At 39.6% G+C, this 24,411-nt stretch overlaps 1 long non-coding RNA gene across 2 annotated transcripts; it reads left to right on the plus strand.

The window, feature by feature from the left end:
• Positions 1-557: 557 nt before the first annotated feature.
• LOC147367079 (uncharacterized) lies at positions 558-13,970 on the plus strand. 2 transcript variants are annotated; one of them, XR_015169152.1, is made up of 6 exons: positions 558-1,492; positions 2,103-2,249; positions 9,472-9,522; positions 10,455-10,697; positions 11,959-12,062; positions 12,177-12,851. It is a non-coding gene; the product is annotated as an uncharacterized LOC147367079 (long non-coding RNA). The 2 variants fall into 2 exon arrangements; XR_015169153.1 differs by lacking the exon at positions 9,472-9,522 and having other exon boundaries at positions 12,177-13,970.
• Positions 13,971-24,411: the final 10,441 nt, after the last annotated feature.

Below are 24,411 nucleotides of genomic sequence, written 5' to 3' on the forward strand. Positions count from 1 at the left end.
AAGAGATGGAATTTTATCAATATAACATTGTTTTCTGCTTTGACATTAACAGACTATGAATAACTGGAAGGAATAGTAAAGAAATATTTTCTAAAGAAACAATAAAGGAATAAAATGGCGTTTTAGTTTGCACAAGATCAAGCCATCCTTATTTCTTCCTGCCATGTTTTACTATAAGCTCTGACACTTTTTTCCTCACATTTTAGAATTCATGCCTGGTGTACTTTATAGTTTATACCTTGTATGTTTTTAATGTCATTAAAAAAAATATCTAGGCATTTTCCCTTCTTACTCTGTAGCTGTGACAGCACAGAAGGTTGAAACTAAAATAATTATGATCCCTGAAGGCAAGACCTCCAGGTTATGAAGTAGGCCAGGCTTCATCTTAACAGTTTTTACCTCTAATAACACAGAGAAATAGAAAAAGTGTCTACAAGGAGAAACCAGCCTCTTATCTGGGCTTTCTTTTCATTATGAGTTCTTTAAAAAACAAAACAAAACAAAAAAACAGCAACAAAAAAACTGCTTTAATAATCTGTTCCCTTGCTTTTCTTCAGGAAGAACATTTTCTGGATTTGAATGTGACATGTTTCATGAGCCTCTGAATCTATTTCCTGAGTCTATGCAGAAGTCCGTCCACTTTTTTGTGAGACATCAACTAAATAACTCATAAGCTTTGCAGCCTCGTTCCATTTGCAGCTCATGCTGCCACTTCGTGGGGGAGGAAAGGCCTTGGCAAATGTCCACGTCCCCACACCAGGCAAGAAAATCAATGTTTGCAAAGACCATTGAGCACCATCTCTATTGGATCATGCCAGGACAAGTGGACCATTCAGAACCACTATTGGAGCTCAAGTTGAGGTGTATTATCTTCTTTTCCATTACCAGATAGTCAAGGATTAGAAAATCTTGTATCAGTACTCCAGTAAATACAAGTTTGTAGAAATAAATTAGCAGAGGAAAAGCACACATATATACAAGTGATATATGAGTGTATAAACAACCCTTACACCTGTAGGCACTTTTCTGCCTGGAATATCTGCTCTCCAGCTCATTCTCCTCACTCTCTGCCTCTGGGAAGCAACAGGCTCCCTTTCCAGGGCTGCCTCACCCAAGGCTGGTTTACACTCCCAGCCCTGACCTGTCCAGAGTTCTCTGAGACTTGTCCAAGACTCCTGTGGACATCCACATCAGAGTTTTTGCTTGCCTGGTTTCTGGGTTCCCCATGTTTGTTGCTGAACTACAGTGCCCTCCAGTTAATTCCCTCAGATTCATTTCTGAAGTATTGCTTTACTTTTACTTCTTGCCACTGTGTTGCTGGCCCATCTCCTGCCTCTATCTATCTTCAAGCCAGACAAAGAAAAAAATGAGAAAAATATCAAGCAACTCCTCTCCCTGCTTCAGAAATGACCAGCAGAACTCCACCTAACCACAGACCAGGTGTTTCCGGCTCACATTCTTCTGCCTGACAGACCCCTGCATGGGAGCTCTGGTAACCACTTTCTGTTCTGCCTTTTGTTTAGCTCCTGCATGAACCATAGGCAGCCCCCGGGGTTGAGGACAGTGGAGTGGAATGTCAGCCATTTTAACCCTCCTGGTTTGCAAGCTTAGTGTCTGTGTGATCTCAGATGTCATTTTACCTCCTTGGGCCTCCGTTTTGTCATCTGTAAACTGGATATACACATACCCACCTGGTGAGTCAGAAGGAGCCAACAAACCCTCAGACTTAGTCTCTGTGTAGTTTTTAGAAGATAAACCACACGTGTTGTGTTAATAGCTAAAAGGCAGACTCACTTAAGAAAGCAGAAATGGAAGTATCAAAATCTAGAGATTTTCTAATGATGTGCTTCTGTGAAGTTTAGCTGCATTAATTAATTTAGCTGGGTTGGGGTGAGTGAGGGCTCTGCCACGTGGTGGCCACTCCAAGAGGCTGGCTCTCCTCTGCTTTCCCTTAGAACAGTCCTCTGTAGAGCCCAATGGTCATAATGTGACCAATCTCCCGATTTGTGGTGGAAGTCTCAAGGAAATCAGGGAAGGAGGGTGAGAAGTATCCTAGTCCCAGGGAGGACATTTAGAACTTTGGATTTTTCTTCCTTGAGCAGGCTTGTGATGTGTGATCCCTTCAAGCAGAAAGTGTAGAGGAGTGACCCTGAAGATGTGTGACCACTCACACACCACGCAAGACTTCTCGAGACTTCCAGGTTTTCCTTACTGGTAGAGAGCTGGGCAACGGAGCATACGCACACAAGGTGAGGATTGGCTGGGTTGTGGTCCTTTGAGATGCTTTCTAACATCGCTGTGGTTGACCCTGCAACTGCTCAGAGCGATGGTTGTGGATGCAAGGTGACACAAGCTATTGCTGACGAGGGTCCTCTCTTTAGAAAGTCTTCCCGTTTCTCTCTGTGTGTGGTTTTTGTTGGCAGTAAAGAGATGGGAATCGAATTATGCTCGGCCTCCATCATCCTGGGTGGCTTAGGCCAGGCAGTCTGCAGGGCACTGGGTATTCTGCATCTAAGGCTGCCGCAGAGAGATTGATGGCTGACCTTTTATTCTTATATCCTGTGTGTACGTGGACTGCGCCCTTATTATGGGCCATGCGTTGTTTTCTAAGTGCTCTGCTTGCCTTAACTCATTTATTCCTCGCAGGACCGCTGTGAGGTGGGCACCAATTTTATCCCCTCTGTACAAAGGAACAAACTGAGGCAGAGGGAGGTGAAGCTGTCTTCATGCCCTTCTATTACTAGGAATCATTTTGGTTTTGCAATTTTTGACTTGTGGGTGGCAGTTTCCAGAGGGTTATTTTTCCTAAATTATCTGGTCTGAACTATTTGCTCACTAAGCATTTAAGTGTTTGTTTCAGATGATGACAAACGAACCAGCCAGGGCCAGGGAGAGCCCTGTGAGGCGGTATCACTGATATTAGAAGGTGTCACCGTCCAAGCCACAGAGCAGGTGGCCTGAGTGAGCCACTTATAGGAGACACCTGTAGGTTTCAGCTCTTTATCAGTCTCCGACCTTAAATCTGTGCTTCTAGAACACATTCCACTTTTCCTTCCAAAGTAAAGGCATCAGTCTGCATCCTTAAAGGGGTTTCGATAACCTATGCAATTTGCATACATCTGTGGAGCAGTTTCCAAGTTGTATATTGTATCTTTAGTCATGCTTACCTTAGAACGAATAAGGAGAGATTAAGAATGGAATTAAATATCCAAAATCACTCTGTTCTCAGATTGAACTGAGAACATTAAACTTTCTAAAAATGCTGAGATTTGTGTGATGGATGGAGGCAACAGCAGATGAGTCCTCCCAGGGAGGAGAGACATTTGCAGGTTCAAATGTTTCTACTGAAAGCCAGTCCCAGCCTCTTTCCTTCCTAAGCAACCGATGCTTCTCATTTTTTCCCACTGGATGGTCTCTTTGTCCTTGCTTTTTCAGAGATTAAATAGCCTTCTTTGGAGGGGCTGGGGGGCATGTTTTAAAGGTCTCACTAGCATCTCATTTGCTCTTTGGAGAGTTGGGTTTGGCAGCAGAGAGGGGAGGGCCTCTTTGGCTTCCAGGAGGAAATGTTCTCCTCCTCTCTTTCCTGTTAACCTTAGTCCAGAGTATGGAGGCCAACTCCTCCTTGCGAGGGAAGCTTTGATCTGACTACCAGGCTTGGACCGGCTTGACCTGAGATGATGTTGGATAATGTAACAAACAAGCTACCTGTAATATCAGCTGGTCAATGAGTAGCCTCCCCAACCCCAAGGCAAAGCTTGACATTGCTGTTTTAAAATAATAATCTATAATCATTTATGTATATCTTAAGCTCAAGGCCCAATAGTTCAAAAATAAAAGGTGAGTACAGAGATTCTTCTCCTTCTACTTCTATTTAATTTGGGGGTGAGGGTCATTTGCTTTCAAACCTAGGTGATGTTCTATATCTATTAGGGCCCCCAACTGAATAAAGTATTAGACAAGTTTCTAGATCTTGATACCAATTTCCATCTCTACTTTCTCAAGGAAGTCTGACTTTTGGCTATTGAACAGAATGCTTATGATATGTAAATCTCATAAAAATACATGGAGATTAAAAATATGAGGGCCTGGACACAGACTTTGTCCTCACCTCCTGACACCTCAGCTAGGGCACCTGGATAGGGAAGACACGGAAGAAGAGAGGACTTGGGAAGTGAGTGGCGGGAGTGGGCATATGTCATTCAGTCCATGTGGTCAGTAAAAATTTGGAAGGAGGCATGAAGTATCCCCTAGTCTGAGTGTATTTTAGATCCCAATGTTTTCTTTGATTCCTAACAGTTCTCAGCTTCTACAGTCTCTTTCTGGTCACAACCAGAATCTAGTGACTGAAATCAGAAGAATTTCACCCACTCCTAAGTGTGGGCAAGACCAGAAAAAATGTATATCAATCATCAAGAGTCAAAAACTCAGCTTCAACAATATGTCACTGGTGAGTTTAACAAGCTTCACTTTTGACATAAACAAAACACAGCATTGTAGTCTTTCCCCATCATACTTTAAGCCTGATTCAGTGGGATTAATTTTCCTCTGCCCCAAGATGTCAACTCTGGCAGATCTTATGCTTTTGCCTCCAGTCTTATAAAAAAGATCCTCCAAGGTCACTTTAGGTTGCAAACACAATCTTAGTTCAGTAATTAGAATGTCACGGCGAAGATGTTAATCAAAACTTAGAACGTGACAGCATTCCGTTGTTTGCCTTCCTTCAGCTCTGACTTGCTTCAGGCATGGTCCTCCTGTCTTTACTCCTTCTCCCCCGCCCCTCCCCGTTCACCCCGCCTTCCTCTCACACTTTTCCTGCCTGTTGGTTCCTCGCCAAGGTCAGAGATAGAAGGAGAGAGAAGGGAACGTTATGGTTTCACTAGGCTGGCAGCTTTGTTATTCCTGAGCCTACAGCTGCCTTCCTGAGTTAGTTACTGATGGTTAAATAGACCTTTTCCCCATGGCTGCTTTTCTGTGCTATTTGAGGTGCTCTGCTGAACTCTTCCTCCTCCAGCTTCCATTAGCTATCTGGATTCTTCTCTATTTTGGCTGGCCGTTTGTAACTCCTGCCTCAGCCTGTAGGAATCCCGTGACACCTTTCCAACCTCTTCCACTCAGGTCTACTCACCTTCTGTGTTACCCTGTTGGGCAGGACCCAAGACAAGATGAGCTGGATCTCTCTCTGGCATGGCTTACATCAATTCCCAGAATCTTTTGCCCAGTGAACCCTGAGGTTGCAGGCTGATACCACCACAGAGCACAGGACGATGCTCCTTGACAGAATTAAAACTGGTTGGAAACTATCCTGTATGAAAACTAAGTATGCATAAATATTAGTTAATTTCTGTTTTTTCTCAGTTATGTGCTATGGTTAGTAGATCAGTCATGTCTGACTCTTTGTGACCCCGACTATAGCCCGCCAGGTTCCTCTGTCCATGAGGATTCTCCAGGCAAGAATATTGGGGTGGGTTGCCATGCCCTCCTCCAGGAGATCTTCCCAACCCAGGAATTGATCCCAGGTCTCCCGCACTGCAAGTGGATTCTTTACCATCTGAGGCTTAAACCAATATTTCTCTCTGTTAGAGATAACAATACAAAAATTATATTTGATCCATCACATATTTTAGAGTTGCAAATTCTCCCAGAAAGGTATCATACCAATACTATCTTAATGTGGATTATTCAGACTTTGGTTCCTTGCTTTTGTTAAATGCAGTAATGTCACAGTTTTTTTGATATTTAAGTTTTGGTTTTGTGAAAATAAGATTTGAGGGTGGAAAGAAAGAGTTGTTATTAGCATGATTTAATTTTTCTTGCTTTTGAAGTAGCAAAAATTCCTTGATTTGAGGGTAAGTTATTTCTCTGAAAAAAAAATGTAGTATACAAAGAATGAGGGCTGATAACATGTTTCCTTGACAAGTCCTTTTAAGAAGACTTTCTAAATACAAAATGCTGAGTAAAATCTTGGGAAAGTGTTGCAATTTTTTTTTTTTTTTCAGTAAGTGAATAGGGATCCACTGCACCCTTTTGTTTCTTTCATACTCTTTAGGAATCCTTTCTGAATCTACTTACAATTTTTTTTTCTGCTTTGAATGTTAATACTCTATGGAATAGCCACTTTATATATGTTTTAAACTGTTGCCTGGCTCATTAAAATTCATTTTTAAGAGTTCCTATGTAGCTTAGATTTGTTTAAACATTTAAAATCAACAGCATATCAGGTCTGGTATGGTTGATGGAATAAAGAGAATATTGAGCGCAAAGTACTGAAATTTAATAAGCTTTGACAAGAAAGGGTAAGATCTCTATTCTTTACAAACTTATAGTAGATAATAATATCTTATAACTATAGTTCATTATCTCAGTTGATTCTCAACCCCTATGTGACATAGGCAAATCAGATTGTCATATCCTCATGTTAATGACGAAGAAACTGAAGCTCAGGGAGATTAAGTGAATTGCCCAGTGTCATCCTGCTGGAATGTTGAACTAGGGTAGGAATCCAGGTTTGCTGTCTCTAAGTCCTGACTTTTTAGATTATAGCATCATGATTTTCAAGACAGAAATGATTGATTACTATTAGCACATGCAAAGTTGGATGAAATGGTTCCTCTTTCCAAAGGCTAGTTGGGAGGTGGACCTGAAAGACAGACAGGTCATTAAATTCTTGCAATAAAATTTGGTAAGGACAATGATAATAGCTATTAAATGAGGCACTAAGAAAAGGAACGTCTAATTCTGTCAGGAGTGGGAGCGGGAAGGAGTTTAAGCTTTTGTTTTTGATCCATGACTTTATTTCTCTGCCACAGACCTGTATGTAAAAAAGGAAGTCTCTCCCCTCCCATCCTGGCCGCTGTGGTCAAGAGACTGATTGAGGAATTAAGTTGATGGTATCGAATACAATAACTCCAGCTGAACAAGAAAGTCTGTGGCCATTGAAGAATTCTTGGTCTGGGAGTAAGGGCCCTTCCTGGGGAAAGACAGTAGAATTAAGGCCTATAGAGAAGATGGCTCCAGACCTTCAACCTCACTTGCTTCAGAAGTCATTGCAGTTCATGGTATTTTCCAGAGATGGCCACAGCAATATTTTGTCCCCCATGCTCTTCTACACTAGTGTGACCTTGAGTCTAATTCTTCCTGCTGTGAATCTGGGCAGTCTTGTGGTGGCTTAAACCAATAAATAGAGTGTGGGAGAGCTGCCATGGGATTCCCAAGACCGGTCATAAGAGGCGAGTCCCAGTGTTTACTGAAACACTCTTGCTTTATTCAGGCTGTGCTGTGCTTAGTCGCTCAGTTGTGTCCAACTCTTTGCAACCCCATGGACTTGTAACCAGCCAGGCTCCTCTGTCCACAGTGATTCTCCAGGCAAAAATACTGCAGTGAGTTTCCGTTTCCTACTCTAGCGGATCTTCCCAACCCAGGGATCGAACCCAGGTCTCCCACATTGCAGGCAGATTCTTTACCATCTGAGCCAGCCGGGAAGCCCAAGAATACGGGAGTGGGTAGCCTATTCCTTCTCCAGGGGATCTTCCCAACACAGGAATCGAACCAGGGTATCCTACATTATAGGGGTTCTTTACCAGCTGAACTACAGATATTCCCTTATTCAGGCTACTTTCTATAAAAATGAAATCTATACTATTGAGAATGTACTTAAGCCATATGTATCTTCTCTCTCTCATGTACCTGTATTGATCTATCAATTATTGATTTATTGATCTGTGACCATCTATCTCGTCATCTATCTTTCTCAATATCAGAGAAAATGTTTTATTGCAATTAATTCTGTTCTGCGAATTGTTCTTTTAATATTGGGGTCAAATTATGGATATGTGAATTTGTTTATACAAAGAATCAGAATGAAAGTTGAAGTTGAAAATAGATATATTTGCTTACTAATAAGACTGTTCAAAAGGAAGAGAACTGGTGGAAAAGGGGAAAATGTCTAAAAATGCCTAAAATGGTCTGACCTTTACTCTTGTATAACCTCATGTTTTCTAAGATTTTTTTTCTCTTTCTCTCCACGTCCTCTTACTCAATTTTTTGGTAGCCTCCTTGGCTACCTCTTACTTACGTCTACCTCTTACTTTTTGGTGATTTCCACAGTTACTTCCAAGGCCCACTTTCCCTTCCTTTTTCTTTCAATTTCTTCTTTCCTTTCTCCCTCTCCACACTCTCCAAGGATGATCTTATTCCCTTTTTTGGCTTAACTACCATTTATTGTAAACCATCATTAACTCCACAAACATTTATTGAGTGCTTTCCATGTGCCAGACATTCATCTAAGAGCTGGGGATATGGTTATAGCTTAACATTTTTAGTGGTTTTATGCTTATGAATTTTATTTTCAACTGGCAGTGATCACCAGAGAAATTCAAATATTATTGTATATGTTTATATTAACATATGTGTCCTGAAGATGACGCATGTTTAGGAAAGAATAAGTAACTGGTTAGCAGCCTGAGCCAGCAGACTTTTCCTACCTCTTAACTTGGAAACATATCTATTTATCCTTGGAATTAAGGTAGCATGATTGATGAGAACATACTTTTCCATTTTGACGATTATTGCACTGTTTTGAATGCAGTTGGGAAGTCCTCAATGATGACAGTTACTAATGGCAGAAAGGCTATTTGAAGTGGATGTCAAGAGGGGAAGAACTAGGAAGTGTCATCTTACAATGGTCTTCTTGGCTCTCGTTGTACTGGATCACTGTGAGCCAGTTTCCAGACTTGAGATGATCTTGATTGTCTTCTGTCTCAGACTGAAGTTATTTGGTAATGGTAACAAGGACTTTCCAGAGAAATAACTAGGGGAAATACCATAAAACTGTTTATGGAGTTGAAAGCAGACGTCTTTGGTGATGTTCATATTGGGCAAAGACTGTGCCTCATTTTGGATTGTATAGAAGGACATTCTTGGCTTCCAGCAAATTCTAACCCTAATGTAATTTGCAAAATTATTTGGTTTGGAAAGATATAGAAAAGTCAATTTGAAATCATCATGTAACTTTTACTTTCAATCTACTGAGGAGCTTAAAAGTCAACATGAAGCTCATCCCACTGGTACTGTTTAAAAAAAAAATTCATTTAAAAATAAAAATAAAAAAGGTCCATCTGCATCAAAATGAAAAGCTACCATTTCCCCTAAACTTTGTGGGTATTTTGTATCACCATGCTGTTTAATCCTTTTCTTTTTGAATTCAAAACACTGAAGGGCTTTGTTCTAAAACTATCTTTAACCAAAGCAGCTGGTCTGTTACACACAGAAAGAGTGCTTAACTTTCACAAAGCTTAGCATTCTCTTCTTATAGCCAAGTTCTCCTGTTCTCTAATGCCAGTCATTCCTAATTATCTTCAACTGTGTCACACTGTCTCCTGAGGTGCTCTCTGATATTTTAATACCAAAGACCTGTAGGCCAATTATTTAATCACACCCTGACCTAGTGATGTATTTCCTTTTTGTTCTGCCTAGGCAAGAAGTTTCCTGTTAAACTGAAGAGAAACACAAGTCCCTTTGTGATAGGTATGGGATAAAACATAGACAGGAGAAATTAATAATATAGTGGAGTGCATCTTTGGGTAGTAGGACGATCAGAACTCATAAAATTACTCTGAAGCATGGTAACTGCTGAGTATAGCAGAGTAGAGTGGGGGGGAGTGAATACTTATTGAAATACCTACCATGTGTCAGGCTTTGTGCTATGGTTTTCCTATGCTTTCTTATTTAAATCTCACAACAAAAATTAGGACGTGATTATTCTCCCTAACTCATAGATGAGAAAGCTAAAGTTCAAAGATATGAAAAACATTGATGCCAAATCATACAGGTAGTAGAGGACACAGCCAGTGTTTGAACCCAAATTTGAATCCAAAAGCTTTGTTTTTTCCCAGTGCATTATGAAACTATATATGGCATCCATCAACTATTTTATTGCATGATGCCTCAAGAGAGAGAGCCAAGACATCCTCACAATTGCTTTAAATGTAACGCTTGACCTCCATAAGTGACAACAATAAGTGAGGAAAACGGTTTATGGTCTGCAAACATCAGGTCAAGAAACAGTCTTGGCACTCAGATTGACAATCCCCATCCATACCATCAGAGATGAAAACCTGAGTCTCTCATTTTCCTTTTATAACCAAGGAAAAAGGGAAGCATTATACTGGCTTTTCTCTGTGTTCAAAGGATGGGATCAGGTGCCTGATTGTCAAGATGCTGCGTGTTGATGATCCACCCCTTACCTTCCACTAATTGGCTTCTGAGTGCTTTTCCGCCAAGACTTAATTAGAAACATCCTACCTGGTGCTTTAATAATGTGAAGATTTTACTTCATTGTTGTTAAGCCATTCTTTAAAAAAAAAGAGAGAAAGAAAGTTATTCAAAGTTTAGTTTCAATATGCTTGAATTTTAATCTCATATTTCTTAGCTGAAGCACATTTTTTCTTTTGGATCAGAAAGCACTCCTGGCTGCTATCAAGAGTAAGAAATACCGTCCTGAGACAGATGTCTGTTTCCTCTGCCAGGCTGGTGTGGAAGCCGACCCGTGTTTCTTCCCCCATCCGAATGCTGGGGAAGCAGCAAGGAGGTATCAAGCATTCTGCCTAAAACATGTTTTCTCACCCCAGTGCTCTTGCCACTTCCAACGTCTTTAAAAATAACAGCAAAATGGCTCTGGAAGTAGATGGCATTCATGTGAGGTAAGTCCCTAAGAATCATGCCTATCCTGAGAGTCAGGCAAGGACAAGCTTTGAGTCGGGTCAGACCTGGATTTGAATCTCACCCCTAATGGTTTATCAGCAGCTTTGTCTTGGGATAGTCATGGGTCAGGACCTTTCCTGGGATCCTGGAATTTTAATTAAGACTCATAAATGGAAGACAATGGGCTGTAAGTGCCTATAACCTTGTAAAGGGAGTCTAGACATTTCTTTGTAGACCTTATTAGGAAATGGTAAAACTAGTCTTTGAACTCTTGGTTCTTGGCCCTCATTGTCCAGCTCCAATCTACATCACAGAAAGTTAGTTGGTGTGGTAAAGAAAAGGGGGGATTCTTTAAAGGGTATGAACAGGATTAGAAAATGCTAGGCAGATAGTTCTCCTCTGCTTCCTTCTTGGCCTCAAACCCTAGAAAATGATTGTTAGAGACAGGGGCCATCTGATGGAAAAGGAAATTGACATTTCACAATCTTGCTATTTGCTTGATGACCTAAATCAGAGGTCAGCAGACTTTTTCTATAAAGAGCCAAACAGTAAATACATCAGGCATTGTGGGCTTTTCAGTCCTGGATGCAGCTGTTCAGCTCTACTGTTGTGGCATGAAAGGAGTCCTAGGCAGTAGGTCAGTGTGGCTGAATTCCAACAAAACTTTCTCTTCAAAATTCTACTGGTCAGACTTGGCCTGTGGGTCACAGTTTGCCGATCCCTGACTTAGAGATTTACCTTTAGTTCTTTAGGTTGGATCACAAGTGAATTCCTAGAATAATTTTTGATGAGAAAATAAAGGCTAGGGTCTTCCATGATGACCTTGTCAAGAAAAATGGGGAAGGACTTTGAAATGGGCAAAAAAAAAAAATAACTGGGTATTTTTAAATGGAAGTTAGACATTGCCTAGAACTCTCTTCTTGGTTATTTGAGTTACTTTATGACACTGTAAATTATAGAATATTGATAGTAATGGAAATTACTCCTGTTCATAGAGATGCGAGTGAATTTTATCTGAGGGAAATGCAATTGATTCCTCTTTTGTCTCCAAAGAAGCTAGTTTTATATAAACTAAGCAAATGCCTTATTTCATTCCAGTATTCCCAAGGTCCTAAATATATATCTGTACTTTGAATTCTCCTTTGAACAAGTTCTGACACCTTACTGGTTCCCTCATTAGTTATTAAGTTTGAGGTCATCTTTAATAAATGTCCATTTTATATTTGCACAGGAGTCACAATTCTGTCTTTTAACATCCAGGAAAGGAGAGTGTTAGAGAAAGTGTGTTGGGCACCTTTCATGTATCTGCAGAATTCTCTTGACCCCTCACCTCCTACTGACATCACTGCTGGTGTTTTGTACAGGTACAGTGAAATAGGGCCTGACCCCAAGCCCACACTGCATAGCCTCCCTTCCTGCCCTAGGGCCTCTCTGATATAACAGCTATGAATTCATTTACACTCAACTTGAAATTATAGGGGTGGAAGAAAGCTGAGTGCCGAAGAATTGATGCTTGTGAACTGTGGTGTTGGAGAAGACTCCTGAGAGTCCCTTGGACTGCAAGGAGATCCAACCAGTCCATTCTGAAGGAGATCAGCCCTGGGATTTCTTTGGAAGGAATGATGCTAAGGCTGAAACTCCAGTACTTTGGCCACCTCATGCGAAGAGTTGACTCATTGGAAAAGACTCTGATGCTGGGAGGGACTGGGGGCCGGAGGAGAAGGGGACGACAGAGGATGAGATGGCTGGATGGCATCACTGACTCGATGGACATGAGTCTGAGTGAACTCCGGGAGTTGGTGATGGACAGGGAGGCCTGGCGTGCTGCGATTCACGGGGTCGCAAAGAGTTGGACACGACTGAGCGACTGAACTGAACTGAACTGAATACCAATGGGGCCACACTAACCAATGGAGGAAGAAAAATGGTGGATAAATGCTTCCTACTTTCCTCAGTGCCTCCAATTCCCCAACCCTGAAGTGCATTTCTCACAGGTCTGCAGTCTGTCCTGACATGATCCCTATCCTTGTCCTGTGTGGCCAGCCAACTTGATAATGTATATGTGTATTGGCTTTGCCTCCTTCTGTTTCTCTCGTCTCCTGCTCTCTTGCTTCTTGGGATTATTACTCCCAAGTAAACTACCTGCAGGCAAAGCTCTATCTTGGACCCTACTTTTTGGGAAGTTAGGCTAAGACAGGGAGAGACCTGCACTTTAATGCTAGACAGGCATTCACGATGTTTTCTGGAGGCCATGTTGACCACGATGAACAGAATAGCAAGGAGTGAACTCTGCTGGAAGAAACCTGTCTGGGAGGAGAGTTTGCTGGGACGAGGTAGCCCTGACAGAAAGAGAACGGGAATTCAGGTGAAGTTAAAGAGGTTAGCCTGAAACTGCATTCCCTGTGCCAAGAAATCGTACAATGAGAGGTCTCTGAGGAAAACTTGGAGAAATGTACACTGAAGCCCATAGAACAGCCAAAATTTGATGACTGCTTTGCAGACGTTATTAGACATATCAAAGAGAACTGGGAAAAGCATCAACTGAGAAAAGGAGCATCTACTTTTTTACTACTCTTCTACCTACTGCCCTTGACCACAAAGGAGGTAAGGCAACCTGAGTTGATGAGGAAGGCTTTGAATTAAAGGGAGGAAAAGAAGAGACGGTGCCGCTTTCCCCTCTTCTCTGATAGTCTGTAAGATTGTGAGTTAGGATTAAAGGTGCAGGAGGGGAGAAGTTCTTATTTGGTTGAGAGACTAAAGGTTTGATTTCAACTGGATTTGACCTTAAGTTAGACCTTAGCACCTTCTTAATACCTTTATTTTAATGCTGAAAAATGAGGGAAAGCTTTGGAATCTGTGTCAGTTATTGTCAAGGGCAGGTAAGGAAAAGCTGACAGTATGGAAGGGCTCTTTCCTGAATTTATCCCATTCAATGAATTAGTTAACTTTTCGGGTTTTATTTTCCTCATCTTCAGAATGGGGATACTAGATCCACCTTACAGGTTTTTTTGTAAAGATTCAGTGAAATGCTTGGTGTGGTGTATATTGACTGACTGATTGATTAACTGAAAGAGAGAATGACAGTACAGAACTCAAGACTCCACTGGACAAATATTTTCACTCATTGAGTGATCTCAGATCAGATATTGCCTCTTTCCAGTCAGCCTTTAAAAACTGTTGTAATGATCAGAGTGTCTTTTTCTCAGCTAATTAAGTAGGCAAATCTTTTATTATTATTATTATTATGGTTTAGATGATATTGCTGCCCAGCACTTTCCCTGTCATCTTTTTCTGATGCACCTCCTTGTAATTTTCCCTTTGTTACCTAAGAACATCAAGGCACATTCTTATCAAACTTAGCACCATAATTAATAAGGAGACATGGGACTGAGATGCACATGTTTGTTTGTTTGTTTTTTTTCCTCAACTGCTTTACCCTTAACAATTTAATTCTGGAAGCATATACATATACATCTTGTGACTTAAGATGTTATTTGTCCCTCATCAAAATGAAGGTGTCATTTTCAGGGTGAAATTATAGAATTGACAGAACTTAATCTTCCCGAGCACTGGAGAAGGAAATGGCAACCCACTCCAGTGTTCTTGCCTGGAGAATCCCAGGGACGGGAGAGCCTGGTGGGCTGCCGTCTATGGGGTTGCACAGAGTCGGACACAACTGAAGTGACTTAGCAGCAGAAGCAATCTTCCCGAGCAAGGCAGGAGTGCTTCCCTCCTTGCTCCTTGGTGTTTCTGACTTAGGCTTTGTTCTTGTTATTTTATCTTGCCGAAAAGTATGTGTACAGAGCATTTGTCTGGGGACTGTGACCGGCTCTGACAGTATTGTCCAAAAGCTCAGCCATCAATAAGAGTTTCTCTTATTGACTCCCGCCCCTCACGGTCTCCCCGCATTTTCTTAGTAAAAATTTCCCAAAGAAGAGAACAGTAATATGTGAAGAAGTATGAAAAATTCCTTCTATGGTACTGGTGATTATACCAACAGCCCATAAAATCTTTGCAGAGGAGCTGTAGGTATCCTGACCTCTGTCTAGGGCATAAAGGTCTCCTTAACACAAGCAGGAACATGTTTCCCACCAGAGTTGGTCCAAACATAAGTCTGTCTCCTCTGAGGAAGAGAGGTCTAGGGGACATCTGTTTCAGTGGTTTTGTGGCCGATCTCAAGCAGGGCTGGCCCTTTGTAAAATGTCTGAATCATAGAAGTTTGACACAGGTAAGATTTGGGCTACTATTTTAGCATTTTTTCCCCACTCCCAGCCCCACCCCCATTTCCATCTGCTCCAAGCTGCTCAAGGTACCTTGTACTGTTGGTTCTTAAGGTTCACCATACCCAGCAACACAATAAACCTTCAGTGACTACTTGCTGAATGAATAGATGACACTGATGACTTTTATCCCTACCTGTTGCCGAAGGGCTTTTATTTCCCTGTAAAGTGGTTTCCAGTGTGTGGACCATAGAAGTCATGGAAGAGACGTGCTGCAGCACCCCTGTGCCCCCAGACATCCAAGTCCACCAGGATACCCAATTAAGCACATTCCCATGATCTTTATGCTACTGTTTTTCCATGTATATAAAGGAAATTGGGATTAATGCGTAATAATGTTTATAATCCTTACTGGACAGGGCTTAAAAATAAAGATGAAAAGGTGTAAATCTGTACTGATTGCTGTGACAGGATGTTGATAAGTAATTTTGTGAGAGAGCTTGGTGATAAAATAGTGTGCAAAGTGGGTTATCATTCCTGAAAGATCGTACATAAAATACTGGATAGATAAATAGATTGGTATAAATCAGGATACAAATGAATTGTCTGACGAGTGCTCCTCATTTTTAGTTTATTTCTTCATTTTGGTGGAATATATCATCCAGTTGGTTTCTGGGAAAATGAGCACAGGGAGTTTACGGTTTTTTTTTTAGATCATTCATTTTTTTCCTGTCATATTTTTATTTTAAAAGTTTGTTTTTTCTTCTTATGCTCCTTTTAAAAAATAGTGTTCTCTTCTTAGTCCATGGGTATGATTTTCCCTAATGTCTGGACATGTAAATTATAATTTTTAAAGTGTTTTTCTTTCTTATTTTTCTGCAATTTTTGTGTTGTTGTTGTTTTGATCTTAGACTTTTCTGTTTGTTTTTGGTGAACTGTAGTGATCATGTTTAAGAACAGACATTCAAGGTGAATGGAATCTCTAGGGTGTGATGGAGCCTTGCCAACTGGTGGCCTTTTGTTGGTGGCTGCTCTGACACCACCACTGGGTCATGTGAGTTTCTTTAGCTTCCTGCTAGTGTGGAACAGTTTAGGAGTCTGTCTGTCATCATTCTGAAAGGTAACCAGGAAGGGGACTGGAGGTCACTGTTTAGAATGTACATTTTCACTGTAATCGCCCACTTTTCAGCTTTCTGCATGACCCCAATGCTCAGCTATGCCTGGCCAGTAACTCCAGAGCTGCTTGTTTAAGTGCTCTGGATAAACCTCTTTGTTCTTTCCTGGGTAGAGAAGGTGAGAACTGAATGCCTACGGTAGAGCAGGCATGTAGGTTCTAACTACTGCCTATCCAGACTTCAACCATATAATGTCTTAAGATATAATTTGCAAACTGTATAAGAGATATATTTGACTTGTAAACATATATTTTGATGTATTTTAAGTCTACTTAATATATTCAAAATAGAAATTTAATATGTTTAAATTATATTTGTAGCTATATTTAACTCAAAAAAAAAATAATGCTTTGACTATAATGTTAATGTATGTTCTTTGCTGGAAATAGCTAGTTACTTACCCAGGCAATTAATTTATTTTTACAGTTGGTCATGCAGTTAGTTAAGTTGAACAGGTGATTATTTTTTATATACCCCTTTCTTTTTCTTTTTATCATCTTACATGGTATAATATACATGTTTTCTATAAAAAACTGATGCAGAAGTGGGGACACAGAAGTTGAATATTCCTTCACTGTCTCTCTCACTCCTCAATCGTGCCTTACTTCCCAGAAGTAATCAGTTTTAAAAACTGGTGTCAATAGTCTGTACCGCCTTTGGGGCTATTATCTTAGACTTCTCCTTTTAATTAAGTTAATATTTACTATCATGCCTACTGGAGAATGAATGAAGAAATTCAGGATACCACCTCTCAAACGCATATAATTTACTTGAATAGTGGAGCAGATTTGGTGGAAGGTAAAGAGCTGTGCCCTACATGAATTCTGGTTCCTTTCAAGAGCTTTCAATTAATTATAAACAGGCCAATATCTCCCCAGGTTCCATGGCTAACTGAAGACTGACTATCATACAAATTGATTCTACAGATCACAACATTGGGTATCACTTTAAGAAAGATGGTTTTAAAGCGTTTCCTTGTATTCCATATGAGGAAAGAGATCCAACTGGGAGAATTAGAATGAAATAAAGAATCTGAGCTGATGCCAGAATGAAAGCCTGTGTGCTGTAGAGGCATTCAAATAATTTTTTAATGAACTGGTTCCTTTGACTTATTTTAAGATCTATATGTAGGGGGAAGTAAAAGCATGACAGGAATAAAATAGATGGAAAAAAATTAAACAAGATTCTGCCCCATTAGTTATGACTGACAAGGAAAAGATAATAGCCAAAGAGCAAATGGAGTTTGTTAGCAGAGAAAGATAATGATAATGGAACTTTCACAAATATATCAGAGAAGAATTAGATAAAAGTTTTTTTAAAGTTCAGTAATCAGTAGAGATATGTACAATATGAATGACTCAAATATGGTTGAGATATTGGTGTTTAAATCCTGTCACTACGAAAATAAGAAGTGAAGTTTAGAGCACTAATGACTAATGGAGGAAATTGCAAACATGGCTACTAAAAATGCAGATAAGTGACTATTTGTACTGAGAAATTTTCAACTTTATTTATCAGCACATGTAGTTGACATGCCTCCTCTTGGGTAATATGAGAATCAGCTAATGTGCTTACCAAACCACTTATGATGCATAATTTTTATAAGATAATTGTGCTGATTTAATATGAACTAAATATTGAAATATATTGAAGTCTGGAGCTGCCAATTTTTTTTTTTTTTTTTGTGAAAGTCCCTAACACACTAAAAAAGTCAGAGAACCCACAAATTGCTAAGAGGGGACAATCCAGTTTCAATATACTAAAATAGAGAAACGCCTACTAACTATTGCATATTGAAGAACAGGCTGTCAACCTGATTTTCAGAGTTATATCAGGAAGGTGAGGCTGCCATTAACCAAGTTATTACTTGGAGGGCTAAAGACACATCATCTGCCTTGCCAGGGCTGATCATCAATGCTAAGTCTGGGTACCTCTCACCCCAAGGATGAGAAATGAGGGGGAAAAATAAGGAATGTGAAAAACGCTAAACATAACAGCAAGGAACACCTCCCTAAAGACACAGGGCCAATTTTCAAATAAGGAAAGAAGGGAAGCTGAAATAACAAATTATTTGAAAGCTCTGTGGTTTTATTCTTCAGACTGACCTCTCCTCCTGTTTAGCTCAGAAGGCCAGTAGTCACAAAAAGTTACCCATGATCCCTTTTCTAATGTGTATTTAAGCTAAGGAGATGTGCATACACTTGCGTTTTCATTTCCTCTTCACCTTTATTTTCAAAAGAAAGAATAAACCATGTTTATTGATCAAATCCTAGGAAATCCATCTGTGTAGTAGACTGGTCTACAGAGTGTATCTCCACACAAGTATCCATCGAGCAGTGGGAGGAAAATAGTAGAAATTCTATTTATCTATTTATTTACTATTAATATATTATCTAAAATTAGAAAGTTTACTAATTTTTAATTTATTGGTTGACATTTATTTTGGGGTGTTTCTCAAATGATTGGATATTGGTAGATAGTTGACTGCTCTCTGTAGCCTGTGAACTTTATAGTCTATATGGGCCTGTTACAGTAGTTTTACAGAGGATATTATCTTGTTTGCATTACAGTCTTTAGGCGGAAAGAGGACTAAAAAAAAAATCTGTCAGAGACACAGAGATAAAATATAATGATAGCAGTGATTAGGCATAGACAAGCATCTACAACATGGTAGTCCTGACATTTTACCCACCCCTAATATGAGTTCATATTTAGGCATCTAAGAGGCAAAAGCAATAGCAATCTAATCGTCATATTATTAGATATAAAGCTTGGAAGCTATTAAGAAAGCTTTTTACATGTAAATTTACATCCACAACAAAGGGATTAGCTACTGATGGTGTGAAGTCATCATGGTTCACCAAATGTTTAAAAGTAGTTTTATTTCACTTTATCTCATCCTCTAAATTGTCTAAATCTGTTACATGTATAAATAAGTTGTCTATATTTTGGGAGTACTTGCCAAAATTTATTAATAGCGTACAAAATTTAAAATGCCTGGAGAACACTATGTGAGAATGTATTAAAAAGAGATGGTACAGAGATTCTCAAAGGGGGTGCTCTTTACTGTTGCCTTGTATGTCATATACATAAATTCCATGATACATACTTTGCAATAACTAAATGACTTTGCCTTTTTATGAATTCTTTTACAAGTTGGTCATGGCATTTTCCTGGTTCTTCTGTGGTGTGGAAATAAATGAAAACTAATCAAGTGAGAAAAACAAAGGGTATTTGTTTAGAGCTTGCTATATAGTAAGGGAGTTAATCACCATCGCTTGTGTTTGGCGGTGACTCAAATGCAGGCAGAGGAGTAGGGAAGGTTTCAGGTATGCCCTACCTGGTGGTTGCTGGGATGGGGAAAGCTGGAGATGTGGTATCTAGAAGTAGGGATAACTAGAAGTAGGGAATCATATGACATGACTGGTTAGGAGCATGTTTTTGGCTTTCTCTGGTTGGTCCTAAGTTGTAAGCAAGGACAAAAATTAGGGAAACTGTCAGTTATTTATCAAGTCCTGGCGGTTTTGGACTGATTTTTACAGGTGTTATTGTCTTGCTTCCTGAATTGTTCCTAAAGATATTATAGAACTAACTTCCTGCAAGTATAACTTATAGCAGTCTGGTTTTCTGGACTGATTATTGTAGATAAAGGCTTGGCATTCTGGGCGGGTCTCTGAAGATTGTGGGTCAGAGTTCTGCTTTTGTTTATGGTCTGGTCATTGTGTATTTAGTCTTTTAATGGCTATTTAATTTTATGATGTTCCTTTTAGTATTTCTCTTTAAAAAGTCTCTTCTGGGGGATGTTGTGCTAATATTTTCTGTTTTGATAATTTATTGAAAAGTCTGCAAAATGACTTTAAATAATTAGATAATCCCTCCTGTATGCCTCTTGAATGTTGCAAAATGAAGACAAATAGCTGAAATCACAGCTCTGGGTATTTCCAGGAATATATTATTCTTTCCAACCTTTGGGAAAGGTGAACTATGGCATTGAAAAAGGGAGAGACTATGTTCTAAAGTGCCCCTGGGATCATTCTAAAAAATCTCTCTGTCTCTTTTTACATCCTTTGCTTTATTGAATTTTCTCAACACCCCCAAGAATTAAAAACATTACATTGAGAGATGCCCCTGGTGGTCCAGGGATTAAGAATCTGCCTTCTGATACAGGGGACTTGAGTTCCATCCCTGGTCAGGGAACTAAGATCCCACATGCCTCAGGGCAACTATGCCCCCAGGCTGCAACTAGAGAAAGCCTGTGCCAAGATGAAGACCCGGTGCAGCCAAAGTAATAAAAATAAATAAAACTTAGAAAGTAAACTTAATCATGATATAGTAAACAACAGCAAAACAATCCATCAAGAAGGACAAAAAGAAACTTAAGGCAAAACCAATATGAGATCTTGGGGCCAATGTGAGATTAGGATTTTGGAGGTTGGGTACTTAATATGCTATAGGTCAGGAGTATAGGGCAGAAGTTGGACTATAAAGAAAGCTGAGCACTGAAGAATTGATGCTTTTGAACTGTGGTGTTAGAGAAGACTCTTGAGAGTCCCTTGGACTTCAAGATCAAACCAGTCAATCCTAAAGGAAATCAACCCTGAATATTCATTGGAAAGACTGATGCTGAAGCTGAAACTCCAATACTTTGGCCACCTGATGCGAAGAACTGAGTCACTGGAAAAGACCCTGATGCTGAGAAAGATTGAAGGCGGGAGGGGAAGGGGACAACAGAGGATGAGGTGGTTGGATGGCATCACCGACTCAATGGACTTGAGTTTGAGCAGTCTCTGGGAGTTGGTGATGAACAGGAAGCCTGGCCTGCTGCAGTCCATGGAGTCACAAAGAGTCAGACATGGCTGAGCAGCTGAACTACTTAATATGTTGCCTCCCCCAAACTGCGAAAAAGAACTTTGGAGGTGATGGCTCCTTTGTCTCAAAAACAGCGGTGCCTGAACAACATATAGGTCAGGATATCCTGGTGGTTGTACTTCAGGAACGTCCCATGGTAAAGCTGTGGCATCTCATAGGATCACTAACCACCATTTGACTTCAAGATCATTGAAATCCCATTTATGCTTGATTCTTAAAAAGAGCCCCTTCTTGATAATTCTAGAAACTCCTCTTTTCTTATATCATATATATACAAAGTAAAATAAGCATGCTAAAAAAATTCAGTATTAATATATTCCACTTAGAAGTTTCAGTTTAAACTGCAAAGTCATTCATTCCAAGAGGCAGAGTTCATCTCAGTTTCTTAAAGTTAAATGTATGAAATTCAGATAAAAGTTACATTTCTTTTTAAGAAAAAAATTTTTTAAACACCAGTTTTTAAAAGTCTATGCAACACTATATAAGCTAGTTTTTAAACAAGTGTTTATTAAATTTTATTAAATATATTCAATGTGAGTAATCATAGAGAATCTGGAACAAATAGAACAATGAAAAAAGATAGAAAATTTACCTAGAGACTTAAGCCCAGAGAAAACTAGTGTTATCTGGATATAATTCTTTTCAATCTCATTTCTCTTAGGAAGAGATTTTCAAAATAACATCTATTTAATTTGAGTATGATGTCATTGTGTGAATTTTGTTTTGTTGACAGTTTAAATTCATTCACTCTTCCTCCCTTCTTTGTTCTGTAGGATTATTTCTAACTATTCTGAGTCATGTAAGAGGGAGGAATTCAGAAATACTGAATTTACTGTATTTGCTGTAGATTTGTTCATCAGCTGTGGATGGATCCTCCTCAACACTCTAGGGACCGTGGCCCTTCATAGAATGATGTCCTTAACCATCTTCTAGAGTGTGGTCAAGATTTATCAGTTGCCATCGATCCCTGGATCAGGAAAATCCCTTGGAGAAGGGAATGACTACCCACTCCAGTGTTCTTGCTTGGAGAATTCCATGGACAGAGGGGCCTGGTGGGCTACAGTCCATGGGATTGCAGAGTTGGATACGATTGAACAAGAACCACTAACTAATAATTATTGGAGAAAAGGGACCATTATTGTGGGCGAGATATTTCCTCACCAGCAGCTCTCCAAAAGCAAGGGTTTAGGTAGTGATTACTGAAGCCCTATAGAGGGAGAGTGGGGCAAAATGAGGTGGAATGATAGAACACGTATTATACACCAGCCCAGATACTTTATTTAACACAAAAACCTTCAGTACCAAAGCACTAGGTAGGAAGACTGCATGGAAGGGAGAGATTCTGAAGATTCCAGAAGTGAATTTCATGGAAATTTTGAATATAAAAAAATTAATTATATTTGGTTACACTGGGTCATTGTTGCTGTGTGGACTTCCTCTAGCTGTGGTAGTGGGGGCTGTTCTCCATTGTGGTGTGTGGGCTTCTCATTGCGGTGGCTTCTCTTATTGCAGAACATGGGCTCTATGGCACGTGGGCTCAGTAGCTGCAGCTTGTGGGCTCTAGAGCATGAGTGCAGTAGTTGTGGCACGTGGGCTTAGCTGCCTGCAGCATGTAGGATTCTAGTTCCCAGACAAATGATGGAACCCATGTCCCCTGCATTGGCGGGTGGATTCTTAACCACTGGACCACTAGGGAAGTCCCAGAAATTTTGATTTTTTTATTATGCACAGATCATAAAGGACTTACTGAGTTATGTTTGACCTAAGAGCTGATTAAAATGTCTAAATAAATTTGACATATAAGTCTTAATAGCAAAAGTCAAGTGTCCACTCCAGACAGTTACTAACTAAACAGTCCACAGTTCCCTACCCTTCCCTTCTCTGAGTTTGCCCTTCTCTCCTTCGTTTTCCACAATCCATAGCTTATTCCTTTAAAGTGCTCTCTTCCCAGCCCTCAGTGCTCCTTTCTCCCCACCTCTTGTGTTTCGCAGAATAAGATACCCCTCAATACAGAAATAGTGATGTTTAGATAATGGTGTGGTACTTTGTCAATTTTACAACCTCTGCCTGCCCAATGAATGTCAAAGATTCCCACTCTCTACTGGTATCTGCTACCTCTGCAAAGGGTTTGAGGGGTGGAGGAATGAAAAAGAACTTTTGACTCTGGACTGCAGTTAGAATTTTTTTAATTAATTAATTTGTTTTTAATTAGAGGATGATTGATTTACAATATTGTGTTGGCTTCCACCATGTATCAACATGAATCAACCATAGGTATACATATGTCCCCTCCTTCTTGAACCCTCCTTCCCACCTTCCACCCCACTCCTCTAGTTTATCACTGAGCACCAAATTTGAGCTCCCTGTGTCATACAGTAAATTTCACTGGCTATCTAATTTTACGTATGACTGTATACACTTCAGTGGTACTCTCTCAATTCATCCCACCCTCTCCTTCCCCTACCCGTGTGTCCAGAAGTCTGTTTTCTGTCTGCATCTTCATTGTTGCCTGCAAATAGGTTTATCAGTACCATCCTTCTAGATTCCATATATATGAGCTAATATATATTTGTTTTTCTGACTTGCTTCACTCTGTGTAACAGGTACTAGGTTCATCCACCTTGTTTGAACAGAGTCAAATGCATTCCATTTTATGGCTGAGTAATATTCCATTGTGTATATGTACGACAACTTCTTTATTCTGTTGATGGACATCTAGGTTGCTTCTATGTCCTAGCTATTGTGAATAGTACTGTGATGAAAAATGGTATGTGTGTGTCTTTTTTGCAGTTATAATTTATTTAATTTTCAAAATTTCTATTATGGTAATGGCAAATTTTCCTCCTTTTTCCCAGTATTTTTACCTTACTCAATGTGAACTGACAGTATTGAATTTGACATTATTACTACTGTAAGAGAGTGTTTGTAGTCTTCATGCTCTGGGTATTTGCAGAGCAGAGTTTTTGTATATGAATATACCCTAATCAGCTCTCATTTTACCAAGCCATAGAGGTTCTAGAATGCTGCTCTAGACTGGGTAATTATGCAAAAAGTTCCATGAGTAATTAGGATAAGTATCCCACAAGTATAATGTTCATCATAAATATTTTATACATTAAAAGAATGTAGTTAACATTTTTCTGGTTATACACCATTCCATCTCTGTTAAATAATGTCTTTAATGTTTTAAACCATAGCTAATATTTGTGGTCAACTAAATTATAATTATGAATCCTACTACCATGAACAACTTTGTATATAGTTTTCTGAATTTAAGATTGAGGTGGTATTCCAGAAGAAAAAGTTTTTTCTAAAAAGAAGTTCTCTCTACACGTAGTCTTTTCATCATTTCCTTTTGTTGATTTTTTAAAAATCTACATAATTTTTGGTGTTTTGTAATTGAAAATAATCCAACTATTATTTCTTCTTTATGATACCAAAGAATAATA

Source organism: Bos grunniens, chromosome 8, assembly GCF_055505025.1.
Source record: "Bos grunniens cultivar Pamir isolate PY7600 chromosome 8, Bosgru_T2T1.0, whole genome shotgun sequence".
Taxonomy (NCBI): Eukaryota; Metazoa; Chordata; class Mammalia; order Artiodactyla; family Bovidae; genus Bos; species Bos grunniens.